Genomic DNA, 19,879 nt, shown 5'->3' with positions numbered 1-19,879 from the left:
TCCCATGTGGCTCCTCCGTGAGCGGTTCCTGTCTGCGCAGGGTAACGCTGGAGATGAGGTGCCCCGCAGGGGCCTGGAGGAGTGGCGTCCCCAAGGCCTGGGCTGTCCGCTGGCCAGTTCCTCCCCCACCTGTCTTCTCAGCCTGCGCTTCTGCCACACACCTGCCGGCCCAGGGCCCGGGGGCTGCAGGGGGAACACCAGGCCAGCTCACCCACACCTGGCAACCGTCCTGGGCATGCTCCCCGGAGGCTGGGGGCCTGTCAAATAACAGCCTGCTCCAGCAGCACCCCCTCGCTGCTCTGTGGTCCCCCTGGACAAGATGCCCCATGAGACCTGTGTCTGGGATGCTGGCAGGCGAACTCCCCACTGCCCCAGGCCAAGACGGGGACACAGCCTGTCAGTGGTCGCCCAGCACTGTTGGAGCCCTACTATGCGTCCGGGCTTCCCTCACCACCACCCACCCAGCTCTGCTCGGGAGATGTCCTTGTCCCCTTTAACAGACTGGACACAGACAACCCGAGAGGTTAAGTGACTTGCCCAAGGTCACACCACCAACAGACCGAGCAAGAAATTCGGCACAGGACTGAACTGCCCCACACTGGGGGAGCAGGAATGGGGAGGGGGGGAGGGTCCCTGGCCCTCTCACCCTTAGGCACCCTTGAAGGTCAATTCACTCATGTCTGCTTATAGGTGGGGAAACTGAGGCCTGGAGCAGGGACCCACTCCAGGTCACACAGTGAGACAGGGCAGCCCCAAGACCAGAGCTGGACGTCCACATCAGAGCAATAGGGTGCAATAAGCCTGGGCTAGAACTCCGAGGGCCCAGCCAGACTTGGGGCGCAGGGTCGGAGCTGATGCTGGCCGGCCAGGATGCCCCCTTCAGGGTGGACTTACCCCAGGCCCCTTACCCCCGGCCCCCTGTCCCCCATCCCCGAGCCTGTGCCGCCCTAGCTCTGTGCCCCACCCCCAGCTGCAACTCTGCCTGGGAGCAGCAAAGCCAGCTCCCGTTCCACCTGCTGGGGGAGGGAGGCTCCCGCCGTCCCCAGGTCCCCAGCCCCCTCTCCTGGGCTCCTCCCGACACTTCCTGTCCTTCCTGCCACAACTACAAAGGGCTGCCTTCCGGAACCCCTCCCCCCCCACCCTCCCTCCGGCTCAGTGGCTCTCCTCCCTCCCGGCCAACAATGCCACCAGAGCTCCACCAGCCCCTGGCCTTTCCCTCCCGGTCGGCTGCCTCCTTTGTCTGATGGAAACTTCCTGTTACTCCCCGAATGGAAAGTCAGAGTCACTTGCCGCAATTAGAAAGCAGCTACAAAAATAAACACAGAGACACCTCGTCGGCCTTTGTCTGAGACAGGCCTGGGTCGGAGCCTGCCGGAGGGGAGGGCCTCGCGCAGAGACAGGGGCAGAGACGAGTGACAGGCTGGGTGTCACCGAGCGGAGGCTGCACTTTGATTTTCTCAGGAGGACCGGACAACACTGAAAGGAAGCTCCTGGCACGTAGCCTGGGTCATCATCTGGCGTCTGCCCTCCATCCCTGACCATCTGGGGGCTCCTTCCCTGCCCTCGGCCCTGGCCCCCATCCCCAAGTCCTGCCTGTTCTCCGGCACCTGGGTTTCGGCTTTGATTGGCATTCTTGGTTGTCCATGCCCACCTGGGAGATGGTACCCAGGCGGCAGCTCCGAAGGCCGGTGGCTGTGACATGGAGCAGACACCTTACCTGATAGCAGGTAAGACCCCAAACAGAAAATGGAACCCATCTAGACTCATTTTCATTTTCTTAGCAAGCAACGAATAATGACACTCCTGCTGGGTACCAGCCCCTGCGGAGAGCTGGGGACATAGCGAACAGGCAGACCCGGCCCCTGCACTCACTGAGGTGCCACGGGAGAAGGCAGCCACTCCCAGAGCAGACAGGGGCTGGCACAGGATGGTCTCCCTCAGCCAGATGGTCAGGGAGGGCTTCTCGGAGGAAGAGGCATTGAAGGGGAGGCTCACGCAATGGCCATAGCAGCAGGAAGAGGGGAGGATTTTAGGCAGAGGGAAGGCAGAAACAACCCTGAGGCAGGAACCTCCTCCATCCCTGGGGACCCCAGGAGGCAGCCCCACCCTGGCCATGCCTGCTGAGAGCGACATGCCAGGTGCCGACAGAGAGACGCCTGGCGAGCCTCATCTGTGCCACCCCCATCTCCAGTAACAGGCTCAAAGGGAACCAGCTGGGGAGCCTGCGTTTAGGGCACACAGACCCTGTTGGTGTCTGGTGACAGGGAGCCAGGTTAACCTGACAAGGGCGGGGCTTGATTATCAGAAAAGTCCAGACACAGACTGGCTCGAAGCCGAGCTGGATCCAAAGACTCAAACCCGATCACCCACTCTCTCTCCCTCACTTTCGCTTTCTCTGTATCACTTCTGCTTTCCTCGGCTCTGCCTTCTCTTGCCTCCTGGTCACAAGATGGCTGCAGCAGCTCCAGGCATGCACGCTCCCTTCTCTGCAACCCCAGAGGACCCCCTCCGGGGTGCTCGTGAAGCTGTCAACTGCAGGAAGTGCAGGGAACACGCACATGCCCCTTCCTGAGGAGCCTGGGCAGGGCAGCCCCCGCCCCAGGGTGCAGCAGCATGATTGCTCACCCAGTCTGCAGCGGATATAGGTCTTACATTGTTTTGTAATCGGCTTCGTACATGTAATAGACTTTAGCTTTTAGAGCAGTTTTAGGTTCACAGAAAAATTAAGAAAAAGGTACAGAGATTTCCCACTCACCCCTGCCCCAAAACATGCATAGCCTCCCCCATTATCAAGGTCACCCACAGAGCATGCATTTGAGGAAACTGCACCCACACAATGCTACCACCCAGAGTCCGCAGTTCACACAAGGGCTCACCCGTGGTGTTCACACCCTATGGGGTTTCAGGGGTATCCAACCATCTGTCCTGCAAACTACAGGCAGCCCAAGGTGGCTGTGAACACGGCCCAACACAAAATCATAAGTTTGCTTAAAACACGATGAGATTTTTTGGTGATTACCTGTCACAAGGTATTTAATGTGGGGCCCAAGACAATCTTCTTCCAGTGTGGCCCAGAGATGACAAAAGGTCAGACCCCCTGGTCGATAACCACCCACCATTAAGACACATCAGAGCATTAAAAATTAAAGTATGATATCCCTGGCTGGCGTAGCTCAGTGGATTGAGCGCGAGCTGTGAACCAAAGTATCCCAGGTTCGATTCCCAGTCAGGGCACATGCCTGGGTTGTAGGCCATGGCTCCCAGCAACTGCACATTGATGTTTCTCTCTCTCTTTCTCCCTCCCTTCCCTCTTTAAAAATAAATAAAATAAAATCTTTTAAAAAAGGAAATAAAGGAATACTTTATAAAAAATTAAAGTATGATTCGATTTTATCGATGCGTCATGAGCATGTCCCTGTAACACATAGTATTCCTCTGTGCTACTGTTACTGCTTTCATTGTATCCTCAGGAACGTGCCCGGGGTGTTTTAACCGCCTTGGAATGTTCCAAGTTTTCCTTCTTTCAGGCGAGAAAGCAGAGAATGCCTTGACCAATGAATGTCTTTTTGGACCCGTGCACTCCGAAGTGATTCCCATTGGTGATTTTCTGACTCGCCGTCAAAGCGTTAATGATTTCGATAATAGTCATTTCTCTCTCTCCCCGCTCCGGGGGCTGTTGGAACGAATCCACCAGGCGAGTGGGAGATGGCCATTCACTCCAAACATCTCATTAACACTGGATGTCCGCATTTGACAACTAGTTTCCATGTGACAGGTAAGAAGTGGTATCCGTGGTTCAATGTGCATGTCCTCTTTCCTACTGAGTATGAGCATTGTCGCGGGCTTCCCGGTCATCTCCGTCGTTACAACGATGTTTCCTTTTCCCCTTCCACCGGGCACTTCTGGGGGCAGGCGGCGCCCAGCGAGGGCCGAACCCTGCAGTTTAAAAAGCAACCGGCAGGTGGCGCTGCCGCACCGGAGGCTCAGAAAGCATCGCTGGCTGCCGCCGGAGCCAAGGAATGAACCGGGAGGGGAATGGAGCATTTCCCGAAAAAGAAAAACAAAAAATACTTTGAAAAGCCGTTCAAAGGGGCTTGAAATAATGCTAGAGTTTTTAACAAACAAGTGCTTTGCTGGGAAAGCGCTCATGCTTCGCTGCCTCCTTAGCCTATCCCCCCACCCCGCCCCCACCAGTGTTGGATGGGGCCCCAGGGCGACCCCTACTTGGGGTTCAGGGCCTCACCGCCTTGGCTTCTGCTGCCCCAGCCTCTTCCCTGCAGCCCAGAGGCCCCAGAAACCCCCGCAGAGGCCTCCCACTGCCGGCCTTCCACCTCCTCGGCCTGTCAGAAAGAAGCCAGGGAACCCGCAAATCCTAACAAAATAGGGCACTTTAAAAAATAGTCACTGGGCGCAGGGCCTCCCGCCGGGTGACCAGCTGGCTCCTGGGTAGAGGCTTGATTAGACCTCCCTCATTGTGGCCAGAGGTCCTTTTCCCAACGGGAGGGGGTGGGCACCCCCAGGACCCCACCACACAGCTCCCTACACCTCACCCCGTCCCAGCTTTTGAGGCCCCAGAGGGCGCTGGGGGCTTCCCATCCCTCTGCCTACTGGACTGGGGGAGGGGAGAGGACTTCCTTTCACCAGTCCCTACCCTGGGCCCGTGGCTGCCCAGGATAAACCCCCAGCTGGAGGAGGGAGATTGGGTGGGAGGGAAAAGAGCAGAGAAACATTCCCGCTTGTTCCAGTGGGAATTGGTCCAGCCGCTTGGGAGAACCACTGGGCACCGTCTCCTAAAGCTGGGCATGGACTCTGTGAAGACTCAGCCCTCCCACTCTTGGGAGTGCAGCCCGCAGACAGACAGACAGATGTTCACCGAAAAGCCGGAACCAAAGTTTCAGAGCAGGCCTACTGCCAACGATAACCCCCAACGGGAACCAACCCAAGTGCTCATCAACAGGAAAACGGATCAGTACGTTGTGGCAGACTCACACGTGGGAATGTTGCGCAGCCATGAGGACCAAGTGCACTTTCGTACTATGAAGTGGGTGAATCTCAAAAGCTGGGTTAAGTGAAGGAATCCAGGCACTGGAAGAACAGCTTGGGCCCCGGCCAGGGTAGCTCAGACGGTTAGAGCTTCGTCCAGGTTTCCGGGTCGGTGCCCAGTCGGGGCACATACGAGAATACACCAGTGAATGCGTAAGGACATGGGATGACAGATCTCTCTCTCCCCCCCTAAAATCACGCAATCAGTTAATGAAGTACAGCCTGTATAATTCCAACTTAATGTTGTTGGGCAAGGGGAGAAACTCGCCCACAGTGGTTAAGGATGCTTACTCAGACGGCAAGGGGGAAAAGACAGAAAGGGTTACTAGGACATCCAGGTGCCGGCTATTACCTCTGGAAGAGGGAGGGGCTTTGGTGGGAGGGGCGGTGAGGAGTCTCCAGGACCAGGAGGTGTTCTAGTCTTGGTCCTGGGTGATGGTTATAAGGACGTTTGTTATTGCAATAATGTGTTAAGTTGCATGTGTACATTTTATGCGCTCTTCTGTGTATGGTAGGCTCCACAATGAAAGTCTTTGAATAAAAGAATAAACAGATACAGCAGAGATGAACTTGATACTTATTATGCACCAAGTACTGGGGCACTCAGGTTTTGAACCGGCGGCCTCTGCTCCCAGCCGGTACTGCCTCGTGGTGCTAAATCATTGCAGGGACTTGGGGGTGGGGCGGTGGTTACATGAGCGTCAGGCTGCAGACCAGTGAACAGTGGAGACCAAGACACATCACACCGCCCCCGAGAGCGGTGTGCTGACGCTGAACCCCCAGGAGCAACTCCTGAAAGGCGGACACCAGACTAGTACCAGCCACTGGGGCAGGGAGGGCCTCGCAGGTGCGGGTTAAAATGAACATGTAGCAAACTGTCGGGCGGCCTCAGTTCTTTGTCCCTCCCATGTGCCTTCTGCCACGTGACGTTGCACTTCCTGTCACCATGGAGGCAAGGTGAGTCTCCCCACCCCTGGCATCTGGGCTGTCCTGGACGCCTGGCCAGTAGGATGTGGCAGAAGGGACAGTGTGTGGGTGGGGGAAATGTCTCAAGGTCACAGAACACTGGAGTAGAAGGGCTGACACTTGAACTCAGACCTCCGGCCTCCCACCCCTGGGCTTGCTCTTCGGTTCCTAGAATTCAGGCACTAAAACACCCCTTCTGAAAGAAAGGTATACACCTGATTTTTTAAAACAGCTACAGGGTTGGGCAGAAGGGAGGCCTGCTTGAGTGTGGTTGGCAGGGCAATAATATGGGTGTCATAATTCATAGTTTTAATGGGAACATGTCACCTAAAATCTCATATGGCTGCTTGAGTGTGATATTGTTATGCTCAGAATTACATGCTCATGATTTTGTAATAAAAGATTTTGTCATCAAAACGGGGGTGTTATCTGTACCAGACCTTGTATTTTAAAAATGGTGCACTTGGCGTCTCACTTAGTCACTAAGAATTGTTCAGTCATCAAATGTCAGGGTCCTATTTGTCACTTTGTCATTTTAGCTTGGGGTCCACTGGGACCCTGGGATCTTCTCCCTTGACTCCGCCCCTGTCCGCCAGCGCATGGCCCTTGTACAGCCAGCTCCCTGCAGAGCAGCTACCCCGGGAGCCTTCCCCAGTGTCTTTACAACCTGCTGGGAGGAAGGACAGGCTGCAGGTGCCTGCAGATGGGATAATAGGCTCTAGAATATTCCCCAGGCCCACGAGCAGCCAGAGAGGCCAAGGAAGAAGCTAGGAGTCATGCGCTGGCTGTTTCTGGTTTGCCCTCCTGGCTCCTTCTGCAAACAGCATCTGGTTATTGTCCTGTGAGAAGTGACCCCTCTGTGGTTCTCTGCCCATGTGTTTCCGATGGGCTGGGCACTGGCTTCCCTGGAACCCGCTCCTCCACTCACTGAGCCTCGGGCTCTCTTCAGGGAAGTTCTACTAGTTTCTCAAGGATGCCGTAACCAATGACCACGAGCTGGGTAGCTCAGAGCAACAGAAATGTGCCCTGGCTGGTGTGGCTCAGTGGACGGAGTGCCAGCTTATGAACCAAAAGGTCGCTGGTTCAATTCCCAGTCAGGGCACATGCCTGGGTTGTGAGCCAGGTTCCCAGTTGGGTACATGTGAGAGGCAGCCGATCAATGTGTCTCTTCCTTTCCTTCTCCCTTCCCCTCTCTCCAAAAATAAATAAATAAAATCTTTAAAAAGATAAACAAACACAGAAGCATATTCTCTCACTGTGTCAGCTGGGCCACGCACGGCCCCTCTGAGGTTCCCAGAAAGTACCTGTCCCGTGCTTCTCTCCCGGCTTCTCGTGGCCTCTAGCAGCCCTTGCTTGTTTTGGGTCTATAAATGCAGCTCTCCCTTCTCTGCCTCTGTCCACACGTGGCCTGTCCCCTCGGTAGTGTCCGTGTCCAAGTTCCCCTCGTCTTGTGAGGAGGACGCCTGGGCCCATCCCAACCCAGTGTGACCTCATCTCCAGGTGACCACGTCTGCAAAGACCCTGAACCCAGCCTGTGACTCGTGCGTGACTCCTGGCCAATCCCAGTCTGGGCTGCCGATCCTCCCTCACCCACCCGGAAACCCCCGGCCACCACGTCCCCTGGAGATGCCTGCCCACCCTCGGGGCTGCCCGGCCCCCTGGCAAACCCAGGCGACAGGCAGGTCTGCAGCCCGAGAACCGCGCTTCTGCTCTGAACGCGGCCCCGGACGGCTCCCCACCTTGCGCTCGGCAAACCTTCAGCAGCTGTTTCAGAAACTCGTCCTCCTTTTGCTGTGATCAAAGGACCAGCTTGTTCCCCTGACAGGCGACAAAAGAAGTCAGAGAGACTCGGGAGAGAGTGTGGTTGGCCGCCCCCTTCCTTTCTGCTGGAGGAGGGAGGATCGCAGGGCGCCTTGTGCTGGGTGGCCTTTAGGATCTGGGGCGGGGAGGATGCGGAGCTAAGGGCAGAGGCCACGCACGGGGGTGGAGAAGGGGACTCTGAGCCGGCTGACACTTTGGCGCCAGTGGCCGACGGGTGGGGCGGGCCTTGTAGCGTGCATTTCCCCTTTTTCTGGGCAGAGCGCCCTGTTTTGCTTTAGGGTGACCACCCTCCCTCCACCCTTCTCTGGTTCGGGGGTGCAGACCGCAGCCCCAGGCCAGGGCTGGGTGTGTGACTCTGAGCTGGCAGCGTGGAGTCGGGTGGGGATTCTCCCGGCCCAGCGATTGGTTGCAAGGTGGGCACGTGGGCCAATCAGAACCGCCCAGAAGCAATCCTAGGGCTCTGACTGGACCCAGCCCAAATGGGGGGAGAAATGCACAGATACTGAGTCCTGGTGACCTTACGCTCCTGGATAGAACTGCACCTGAACACGACAGCAATAAACTCCCTTTTTTTCTGCTTAACATATTGATTTGAGGTTGTTCTCCCATCGTGACAAGACATGGCCATTTCGTGGTCACCTCTTACCATCTGCACTCATGTCTTCGGGCACCTCCCTTGCTACAGGGCCCCCAAGGACCGGGCAAGTACAAGTTCCTCCATTCACATGTTTCTAGGCACAATTTCAACACCTTTTGGGCTTATCACACTGCCATTGCAGGGGCCTCTATGAGAGGCACGAGTCTGGATGGGGAAACTGAGGCTCGCTCAAGTGGGACGGGCACACCTCTGGGTTGTCTCCGTGTGGGCATCTTTTCTCCCGAGAGAGAGAGTCCAGAGGAATGGGTCAAAAGTCCTCACAACCCGGGGACTCCCGTAGCCTGTCTCACTCTCCTTGAACTTGGCCGTCCCATTGTACAGGTTCAGGGCCTGAGGCAGCAGGGACGAGGGACATCTGACACTGCTACCCTCATCTCCTTGTCTTGACACACACTCAGCACTTAGCTTTCCACCTCGCCTCTAGAGGAGAGGGAGACGGAGCGCTGACAACAGTGATTGGACTCCTGGATCCAGCTGTGCCTGAAGGTCCTCTTTTAAGCATAAGCCCAGTTGTGCTGGGATTCTGCCACTTCATCAACCAAAAGGGTCCTGATTATATGGCTGCCTCCAAATCTCCGAGGTGCTCTGTGTCAAGGACAAAGGGAAGAGCTGTACACAGTCGGTCCCAGAGGTCGGGGAGTAAGGGCCTCTCACAGGAAGCTGGGGCATTTCATGAATCTCCCCAGGTATCCAGCCTCTTACCCCTGGGAGCAGGTGGGGGCAAGGCTGGCGGGGTGGGGACTAGCAGGTATGGGGCAGGCACCCGTGCCAAAGCTAGGTGGCCCCGGAGAGGGGCTGGTCTTCCAAGACCTCCAGCCACAGGTGCCCCAAACCAGCAGTCTTGAAGTGGGGCCCCTGGCCCAGCGGGATCAGCGTCACTTGGGCACTTGTTAGAAATGCACCCTCTCGGGCCCCACCTCAGACTCAGAAGCTGGGATCGTGGTTCAACAAGCTTTCCGGGGGAGCCCGACGCCGAATGCAGCCTGAACACCACGGGTTCCGACATTTCCGTGCATTACATGGGCTCAGGGAAGACCGTGGATGACTCACCGTGGAGAAGGCAGCGCGGGGAGCCCTGAGCCCGGCTAGCGAGGCGTCCTGTTCGGCAGCCCCATGCTCCTCCCTCGGGCTCAAACAGGCAAGGTGGCGAGGCAAGAAAGAGCCACCTCCGCCAGTCCCTACGAGGCCATTTGCCTCGGCCTCCTCCTCCGGAGGACCTTCTCCGCCGAGGCCACCTCATGCAGCCGCCTGCTGGGCCTGGCACACAGAGAAGGGGGCGTGGCCCAGAGGGGGTGAGCGGTGGGCGGGGGTTGACCAGATGGCCTATAGCCCGACGCCAGCCAGAGCCCTGACAGCAGCCTTGTCTCCGTCCTGAACTCCAACACAGTAACCCCGCCCTGCACTCAGCAGGGTGAGGCTGGGTGAAGCTGTGATGCGTCACGACTTACTTCCTTGCCCTCACGGAGCCCAGAGCAAGTCGGGGACTCTGCAGGGTGTCTGTCTTCCGTGCGACATTTCAGCAAGCCCAGTGACTTGGCCCTCGGATGCTTTAGGCTGGGGTGTCACACCCATTCCCACCGGGGGCCACATCAGCCTCGTGGTTGCCTTCAGAGAGTGGAATGTGACTTTAGGACTGCATACATGTAACTACTGCTTAACTGGGGGCAAGGAGCTCGGCACTGCCACTGGGTAGAAACAAGGTGGAGGGCCAGATTCAGCCCAAGGGCCTTGTGTTTGCGGCCTGTGCTTTAGGGGCGGACGGACTGGAAGGACTTGCACAGGCTCCTAGATCCTTCCACCCAGGTCACTGCCACTTGCCACCCACTGGCCTGGATGAGCTCTGTGACCCCGTGTGGCCACAAGGGGGCTGGGACATGTGGGGGGTGCATGGACAGTTGCCGATCAATAGAAGTCTCTGCCGTCCACCTGGTGGACACTCCCCGCTGTGGTGCCCTCTGCCACCCCCACGGCATCACACGTTCCATCACCAAACCTCTGCCGAAGATGTCTCGGGTCCGGGCACCGTGCGCAGCATGGAGTCCGCCACCACGAACAGCACAGCCGTGGTGCCAGGCCTCAAGGAGCTCGTGGTCGGCAGGGGCTGGGGGAGGGAGCAGACCCTCCTCGAAGTTCTCCAGGCCCTCATTCCAGGGCCCCCTCCACGTGGTTACACCACCACTGTCCTTGCTGACTCACCCACCAAGTGTAGTCAGCCCCCCAGCCCTGAATGAGCCTCGGTTTTCTCATCCGGGCAGCGGGGATAAGAAGAGACTGGCAGGCGTGCTGGTGACAGTGAGACCAGCGAGTCCCGGGCTGGTGAAGCCTCACAGCTCCACTCGGGCGGTGGGACCAGGATGCGTGCAAACACCCTCGGCCTCCTGCCGCGCTCCAGTCTTTCCTCCTTCCCCTCCCCCGTGGGTGGCCCCTGGGTGGCGTCGGCCTCAACATTGCACGCTTCCTATGAGACGGAGGACGTCTGAGTGCCCACCTCCCGGCCACGGCCAAGGTCAGCCCGGCCCGGCCCTGAGCCAGCTCGGTCCCCTGGAGACCCCCCGAGCCAGCCCAGCCGGACCTGCAACACACCCCAGGGCTCCAGTCCTCCCAGAAGGGCCAGCACCCTGGGACCTGGTGGGCAGGGGCAGCACCTGGTCCCCCACCCCCACCACCCTGTCCCCAGGCTCAGCTGCGGTTGAAAAGTTTACCGCGGGACCCGCAAGGCCACCGCTGCCACCAGAGGAAACCCGACCCCCAGCCGCTGATTGAAACCAGGAGGGGGTTTTAATCAGCCGAAGCCATATGCCGTGTAACCAGAGATGAAAGCGCTGACGATAAGCATCGTCTTGGAAGGGACGTCGTGCGAGGAAGAGCAAGTGACACCTCTCGCCGTCATCTCGGCAGCCCCTCGAGACACCCGCGTGGGGGCTGGGGGGCCCGCCTGGGCCACGTCTTCATTGAGCCGGGGTGCCACTGTGCTTGACAGCGTCTCCACACCCACGCCACACTCGGCTTCCAAATGCACCATGAATGCCCACAAAGGGTCGTTTCCAAGCCAGCCCAAATGATCCTTCATTAACTTACTCGCCTCTTCTACTTTATCAGGAGATTGTATTCTCTCTTCCCCTGATCCCGGCACCGGAAGCCGGGCGGGCGCCTCCTGGGAAGGCCTGCCTGTGTTCTGGCCACCCTGACGCCCCCCTCACCCCCCACCTGATCCTCACCCCCGACCCCACCTCGTACCACGAGACAGGGAGCTGCCTCGGGCCTCCAGAGCATTCCATGGGGCGTCTGAGCGGGTGTGGGGGCCAGGGAGCGGTGGCGGAGGCGAGGCTGGGGCAGCTGGACCCCGGGCCAGACGGAACAGATCTGATCCAGACAGGGCGGGGGGGGGGGGGGGGGCGGCATGTGGAGAGGATGCTGGAGGCAGCGCCTTTGGCGTCTCTGCTAGTGGTCCCAGCAGCCCAGGGGACCACCCTCCCGGGCACACGAGCCAGCGGCTCCTGCGTCACTCACCCCAGTGCAGAGACAGGGACACAGAGACCCACAGAGCAGAGATGACGTCCTCAGGACCCCAGAGCAGATGGGAGGCCGAGAGGGGACTGAGACGCAGCCCGTCAGACTCCCCGAGACGGGGCACCACCCCACGTGTGCGCTCGGGACAGACGGCTCTGTCGTCCCCCGATGTCCACTCTCCTCTCCCCACTTGGCGTGGAGGGCCCTCCCGCCCTGCTGCCCTTGGGCTTGGCCATGTGACCTGCTCCCACCTCTGACGTGGGAGCGAGCGTGAGGCCCACCACAGCCCCCCAAGTGGTCGGGACGTGCTGGGGGAAGAGAGACAGACAGACGGATTGACTTCCACGCGGCACAAGCCCTGCACCCTGACAGGGTCCGATGGCGTAAAGAAGTTCCATGAGCTCCCAGCCTCACCCTCGCCGTCTGTAGGATGAACGTGCTGGAAGGCCTGCTCCCAGAGTCGCTGTGAGCACTGAACCGGCAGCGCGCTGCCTGAAGGGGGGGAACGCTGCTGTCTCCGAGGGCCCCGAGCAAGGGGGAGACTCGTCCCGCCCCGGCTCCGCGGCTCCCAAGCCCGTCCGGACTCCGTGGAAACCCCATTACAGCTTTCTGGACACTCAGAGCAGCTCTCCAGTTCTCCCTCTGCCCCGACATCGTTCCCACAGCCTTGTTTCAAGCCCCACCCTCCCGTCTCATTTACGCCGCAAAGGCAGCTCACCGCCAAGCAGAGCGGACAGGCGTGAGGTTGCGGTGTGGGGGCCAACAGGGGTGTGGGAGGGGCATCTGTCCCGGATGGGGCACCAGGGAGGGCTTCCTTGAAAACTTCGTCTTTTGAAATACTGACAGTCTCACAGGAAGTTGTGCCCAGAAGTCCCATGTCCCCGGCTTCGTGCTGCCATTTTTAAGGGACGATTAGGCAAAGCCGACTGCTGACAGTGGCCCGGGGAGGCCAGGGAAAATCTAAGAGGGCTGGATGTCAGGAAAGTGACTTCACTTACGATTCCGTTTGGCTGCAAGTGAGAGAGGTTTACGAATGAGAACTTGATTTCCCCCCCCTCATCTCATAGTCTAAATACAAGTGTCCAGGTCCAGAAGAAAATCTCTATTCCTCTGTATCTTCAGGGACCCCGGCTTCTTCCAGCCACAGCACCATCTCTAGGGTGTTGCCCTCATCCTCATGGTCCAAAAGAGTGGCCAGAGTTCCAGCCATCATATCTGCTTTCCAGGCAGCAGAATAAAAGAAAGGATGGAAGGAAAAAAGGGGATAATGGGAAATAAACAAGATATCTTTTAGGGACAAGTCCCAGGAGCTGCCACGTGACCAGAATGTAGCCACAGGATGCGGTTGCGAAGGAGTCTGGGACCTGCGGTCTTTCTTGAACTCCATGCCAGCAGTTCCCGACCCAGGAAGAAGGGACGATGGATACAGGGCAGCAACTAGCAGCCAGGACACAGGATCCAAGGGCAGAGGGCGTCTGGGAAGGGAGGCTGTGGTCGCCAGCAAGGAGCACAGCCAGGAACTCAGGAAAGGGAGCCCCTCAAGTGCCCTTTGGATTTAGGGACTCAAATGCCACTGGCGAGTGGGCAGTAATGACCGCTTTCCACCCGGCCCCGGAGCCCTCGATCCTGAGCTCTCTGCTTTTCCCAGAGCTGGCGTTTGATGATGGCAGGGAAGGGGTCTGGGGCAGAGCCCCCAAGGTGACAGAGTGGAGGGCATTGGACCGGGGTGGTGGGGACGCAGGCCAGGGGCTGCTGGAGCAAGCCGGAAGTGGCAATGGGGCAGGGGGCGGGGCAGGGGGCAGGTGTGTTGGGAAAAATCCAGAGGGACGGTGAGAAGGGCAGGAGTGAGGACAGAGGGAGGGAGTGACTGGCTCAGAGGAGCCAAAAAACCAAAAAAAGAACAGAGGCGGCCCCAGGCTCTCTGAGTGTGCTGAAGGTGAGGAGGAGGAGGAGGAAGAGGAGGGGAGGGGTGAAAAATAGAACCGAAAAGAAGAAGAAAACCTCGCGTTGGTAATGCCCACAGAACTGAACAAGCTCACACACACACATTTGGTTATGTGGTAAATGTCAAATAGTTGCAAGGAAACAAGACTGGCTTAGACTCATCACCCGGGCGCAGGAGGGACACTGGGGTCAACCACAGGCAGCAAACACGCCCCTGTCTCCCTTCCTGACCGCATCTTCCACGGGAGACACAGGAAGCAGTGAAACGATGGAGCTGGTTGACCCCCTCCATGTCACTCACTCATTCACTCACTCACTCATTCTTTACTCACTCATTCGTTCATCCATCCATTCAACAGCATATATTGAGTGTTTCCTATGTCCTGTCCCCAAGCTCATGGGCTGCTTGCTGAGGGTGGGGTGGGGGAGGCCAGGAAAGCACAGAGGGCTGTGCAGGGAGGTGTTGGGTACAGAGGCAGAGCCTGGCCCCTGAGCCGGCTGTTTCCCCTTCTAGAATGCCCCTGTCCCCCGGGGTCAAGGCTGCCCCCCACAGCCACTCTCCTGCAGGAGGCTTCCCGAGTTCCAGCCCCGAAGCCCCCAGGACCTCAGTCAGCGGGGCCCAGCCCTGGGCAGACGGGGCTTTGGCAGACTCTGGGGTGTCCTTGTGTCCACTTGTCGTCCCCTTTAAGGGTGAGGGCTCCTCGAAGGAGGGCACCGTGTCCCCAGGGCTGACCCACAGCCTGTCCCGACCTGCAGGCCAGGGATGGGGGGGGCAGCCCCAGCCCCCACACCTGCCTCGCGGCCCCTCCTCCTCTCCCCGTCTCTCCCTGCCAGTTTCTTGTTTCATAAAAATCAATATCTGTCCCGTTTGTGCCGCGGACATAAAAGACGACGGCATCAATTAGCCTTCCTCCTCAAGCTCCCCTTCTCCCTTTCTCTTCCTCGTCTTTTCTGGAAACCTCTTTGTAGGGAAAATCTCGAGTTTCAGCAATTTGCATTATCCACACACGCACCTTTGAAGTTCTAAGTTATGGTAAGAAAAGGACCCACTTATCTGCCCATAAAAAATGTTCAAAGCTTATAAATTCCCTGAAACAGATGTACATTATCATTGGATTTGCCTTTCTTTTTGCTGGAGCATGCCTAATAGAGTTGGGGCCGCCCCCCGGCCCCCTCCCCCCGCCCCCGCGAGCAGCGGCTCGGCTCCGCAGAAGCCCGCCCCCCACTGGGCCCGCAGACTTCAAAGGTCCCGGGCTGTCTGAGGAGCGGAGCACAGAGTGGGAACATCGGGGCCTTTTAAATCCCCCACGTTTAAGTCAATATCGGGCCTGCCTTCCTCCCCTCCCCGGGCGGAGGGCTGCGCGTCAGCCATGCCTTTCCGCCTCCCCTCCCGAGCCCGCTGAGCCCATTCGGGGAGGAAGCGGAGGCCTCCTGCTCCCCCGGGGGCGCTCCACCGGCCATCGCCCCGGCTTGCCCTTTCCAACTTTTCTTTCTGCCCCTCCCCCCCACTTAAGAAGGATGCTGTTCAACCGTCAGGGGAGGCGTTCCGATCCCCCCCACGCCCCATGCATCCCTCTGGCACTTTTGTGGGTGCACCAGCAACTTCCATCCAGCAGGTCGCCGCTCGTGGGGGCAGGGAGCCCCCCTCCAGGTTACTCTTTCTAATCCCTCTAATCCACAGTGGCCAGCCAGTCGCGTCCTGTCCCGCCTGCCCTGCTGACCCTCCAGCTTGTAGGCGCTCCCCCAGAGTAGAGAGCAAACGCGCCCCCGAGCCCCCAGGCTCTGCTCAGCTGGGCTCCCTGCTCACTCGCTGCCCAGGCTCAGCCTCGCGGGCCTCTGGGGTTCGCCCACCTCCCGCCTCAGGGCCTTTGCACCAGCTATTTCTTCAGGCTTTTCACCGGGCTGACTGCTCCTCAGCCCTGAGGCCTCCACGCCGCCGCCAGCCCCCACCTCCGTCATCCTTCCTGCGGTGCCCCTCCCCCGTCTCCCCAGCAGTGAGCACCATGGGCTGCGACGTAATTTCTTGCCTGATAGCTGTCCCCGCCCTGGGCCGTCCCCGCCCTGGGCCGCCAGCCCTGCGGTAGGGAGGGGAGGGCATCTTACTTCGCGCTCAGCACGGCCCCTGGCACAGCAGTTGGTCGGCAAACACGGGGCCGCAGAAGTAACACCTGCTGGAGCGTGGCTGCTCGGGTAGTACGATGCGTGTGATGCTTTACAGTTTTATTTTGGACACGTCGCCTAGAACGTCCTATGGTGTGCTTCAGTGTGATATTGTCACGTTCCAGAATGACACGCTTACGATGTTGTCATAAAATAGGTGCATTTTATGAGGGTTCTGGAGGTGACCTGGGAACAGGTGCGGTGCAGGGAAAGGCCCTCTGGGTCCAAGCAGGACCTCTCTGGGCAGCAAGGTCCAGGTTTGGGTCGTCGGTCGCCCTGTGCTCTTCCCAAGCCTCGAGCAGACTCTGCCCGGGCGGCTTCCTGTCTACAGGGAGCGGGCCGACCCCAGAGCTGACCTGCGGTAGGTAACTACACGACACAGCAAGACTGAGATACCCAAATCCTTTCTCCACGAGGAAGGGAAGGAGGGTGGAGGGAAGGAGGGAGGGGGGAAAGGTCACATGGACCACTCCAGAATATTCTATGCTGGCCAGGAATGTCTGAGCCAAATCACAATCAGATGCTGCTCTTTGAGGACGGAGTCAGAGGAAATGGGGTCAGGGGACTTCGGTGCAAGATGGCCAGGGGCCCCTCTCCACCTGGAAGGGGTCTGGCCGGGGACTGAGCCACTCCACGTCATCCGGGGTGCGGACTGACAGGTGGGAGGCCAGGAAGTCACCGTTCAGCCACTCAGCAGATCCCCGCCCCCGACCGCCACCAAGCACCTCTCTGCACTGAGTCTTGGAGATGACAAAATGACCTTTGGTGACCACAGTCGGGCTTTGGTGGAGACAGATGCTCACGAAACAACCCAAGGCCCAGAGCAGCACACACAGGCCCTCCCGAACAGTCGCAGATTATTTACGAAGGCACCTGCCCGCTCAGATGTCCTTGGAGCCCCCACATCAAGACTCACGGCGCATTTGAGGTCCCGGGTCCCCGTGCACAGAGCAGCAGACTCCTGAGCCCCTCGCCTGCACGTCCCCAGCTGACACCCGGCGAGGCCCGGCCCCGCCTCCCTGCTTCTGCCCTCGGGTCATTCGCACGTGTTCTGTGCGCCACGCTTTTTGCACGTGTGTGCTTTGTGCCGGCCCGCCCCCCTGTCCCCCCATGGGCAGCTGAGGCCACAGCCCGTGACGGGGGCTGAGAGTGGGATTGGGCTGGGCTCCGGGTGAGCGTGGCCATTTGCTCCGCACCCCCAGCCCCGTGAGCCTCACTTCTCCGGTCTGGCCCACGGGAGGCCTGACTGCAAGTTCCCCGGTGCCAGGAGCCTCCGACCAGAGTGTCAGGGACGTCCAGGGGGCGGGGAGGGAGCACACGGAGACCTCCTCTTTTCGAAATAAAGCTAAAGGACATTCTTCTCAGTGTGTGTTTGCACAGAAAGACACTGTAGCCTTTCTTCGTTTCGTGTTTTTATTTTAGTGAAATTAGAAGCTGGGGAGGCCGTGCGGCTTCGTCCAACTTCTGTCTGAAGTGTCTCTGCCCCGTGCAAGTCCACGGTCGAGGACAGGCCGGCAGGAGGGGGCCCAAGAGAAAGCCCCCCTCCCCTCTCGCCAGCCTCCTTTATCTTTCGTCCCTCCTCTTCCACTTCCTGACCACCTACTATGTGCCACGTCCTACAGAGACAGGCACCTAGGGTCCACACCCGCACGGACTTCGTAGGCCAGAGGGAAGGCAGGAGGCCCGCCAGGATTCCGCTGACCGCCGTGGACCGCCCCGAGTCTGGGCACCAACGAGGGTAGCTCCTGGGAGTGGGGCCTGGTTCGAAGGGAAAAAGTATGGAAGGTCGGCTTGGATGGATGCATCCAGGGCTGTGCCATCCAAAGTGTTCAGGAAAGAGTTGTCTCAGTGGAGAAGGAGGAAGTCAAAGGTCAGGGAGGGGTGGGGGTGGAGGGTGGCAAGCCTCCTGGCGCTCAGCGTCCGACCAGGCGGTGGCCCTGGAGGTCAGGGCTTCTGTCCTCTGCCGGGGCTCCTCCTTGCACGCCCCTCTGGTTGCTTGCACCTTAGTCTTTCTTCTAAGCCTCTCACGCCCCTCCCTGCACACCTCCGGACACGGGGGCTTAGGGAGGACCCTTGGAAGGCTCTGCCCAGACATCACCCCCAAAGTGGGGGCGTGCAAGTGGGGTTCCAGTGGGGGCGGAGCAGGGCGCCCCGAGGCTCAGGAACCAAGCCGGGGTCTCCAGCACGGCAGAGGAGGACAGCTGGTGGTGGCCCCACACCCCTATTCCCCAAGGCCGCCGGGCTGGGCCACCGCCCGGAGGGCAAGGGCCCCCAAGCAAAGTGGGAAGACGGGAAAGAGGCCACTGGCATTGTCTCCCTAAAGGGCCATGGGAGCAGGGGGTTCGCGTGGACCCACCCTTGTTGAGGGGCGCCCTGGGGGTCTCCCCATGTTACAGGTGGCTCTCTTTGGGGCCCTGTCATTTTATCACACAGGGAGGCTGGGCAGTTGGAAGAGAACCCAGCTCACACACGGCGGGGGGCTGTGGGGAACTGGGGTCCCGTCCCCAGGTGCGGTCTCGGCCCCTCTCGGCAACCTCATGCAGCCCGGAGGAGGTCCAAGGCAGGACAGGGGTGAGGGGACTCTCTCCCGCTTTAAACCCTCAAATACAGTCCACTTAAGGTCGGGCCCCCGAGTTCCCTTCGCTTCACGTTGAAGTGAGCCCTTTGGGTTCTCAGCCACAGGGCTCCCCTGAAGCCCCACTTCCTGCGGGGGGGGGGGGGGCTTGTGAGAAGCACTGGCCCCAACCACCCCTATTCCCGGATCCCAGTCACCTCACTCGGAGGGTGAGCCTGGGTGTCTGCCTCTAACCCGCTCCCTGGGGGAAATCTTGGGACTCTCAAAGTCAGGGATGACCGTCAAGGGCCCTCTGAGGCCGTCTGGGGGAGACCCAAGGTTCTGGGTTCTCGGCCGGGCTGCCCAGGAAAGCACCCGGGGGGCCTGCGACGTCCTGATGCCAGGGCCACGTGCCAGGCCAGCGTCTCGGCATCGTGGGAGGGGAAGCCCGGGAAAGGTCTCCCCTGGTGCTTCCGAGGCTCCTGGAGGACGACAATGCCGGCTGGACCTCCCCCAGCCCACCCACTCGAGGTCACTCACTTTGGGAGGTCTCAGGCGCAGGTGCGGGGTCCTTGCACTTTGTGGGGGGCACGTGGAGAGGAGGAGGCCTCCGTGGGCGGGTCAGGCAGCTGGCGAAGGGGAGGCCTGGCCAACCATTGCAGAGGCCCCTTCTGCTCCTGGGAGATGGCCCTCACCCCCTGCTCCCACTCCCGCTCCAGGCGGCCGCCTGTGCTGAACGCTCTCGCGGGGCAGTACACTCACCGGCAGAATGACTCACGGGCGCGAGCCCCTCAGAAGAGGGCTCAGGTTCGGCGGTCTGCGGGTTCGGGAGAGGACGAGGCGGCCCAGAGCCAGATCCGAGCCCCAGACAGGGACATGACTGCAGGAAGCGGCAACGTGAACCACTCGGGAAGGGTGCCCGCACACCTTCTATTCGGGGGTCCGTAAAGCACGTGGCTGCGCTATCATCGGTACTGACGGCGGAACGGTCGCACGCACGCACGTCGGGAGAAGGGGCGGAGCCCATGAACCTTGAGGACCCAGAAGGGCCGGGATGGTCCCGGGGCTGAGCCGGACCCGGGCGCAGCTGCCCAGGGTCTGCCGGAACGTGCAGGGCCCGGGGTCTGCTGGGTGGCAGGCAGCCCTCCCTTCAGTGCGCGGGAAGAAGGGGGCGCGTCATAGCTCGCTGGCGGGAAGCACATGTCAGGGGTCCGATTTCATTC

The sequence above is a fragment of the Phyllostomus discolor genome, chromosome 12 (genome assembly GCF_004126475.2).
Source record: "Phyllostomus discolor isolate MPI-MPIP mPhyDis1 chromosome 12, mPhyDis1.pri.v3, whole genome shotgun sequence".
NCBI lineage: Eukaryota > Metazoa > Chordata > Mammalia > Chiroptera > Phyllostomidae > Phyllostomus > Phyllostomus discolor.
Note: the sequence above shows the minus strand (reverse complement) of the source record.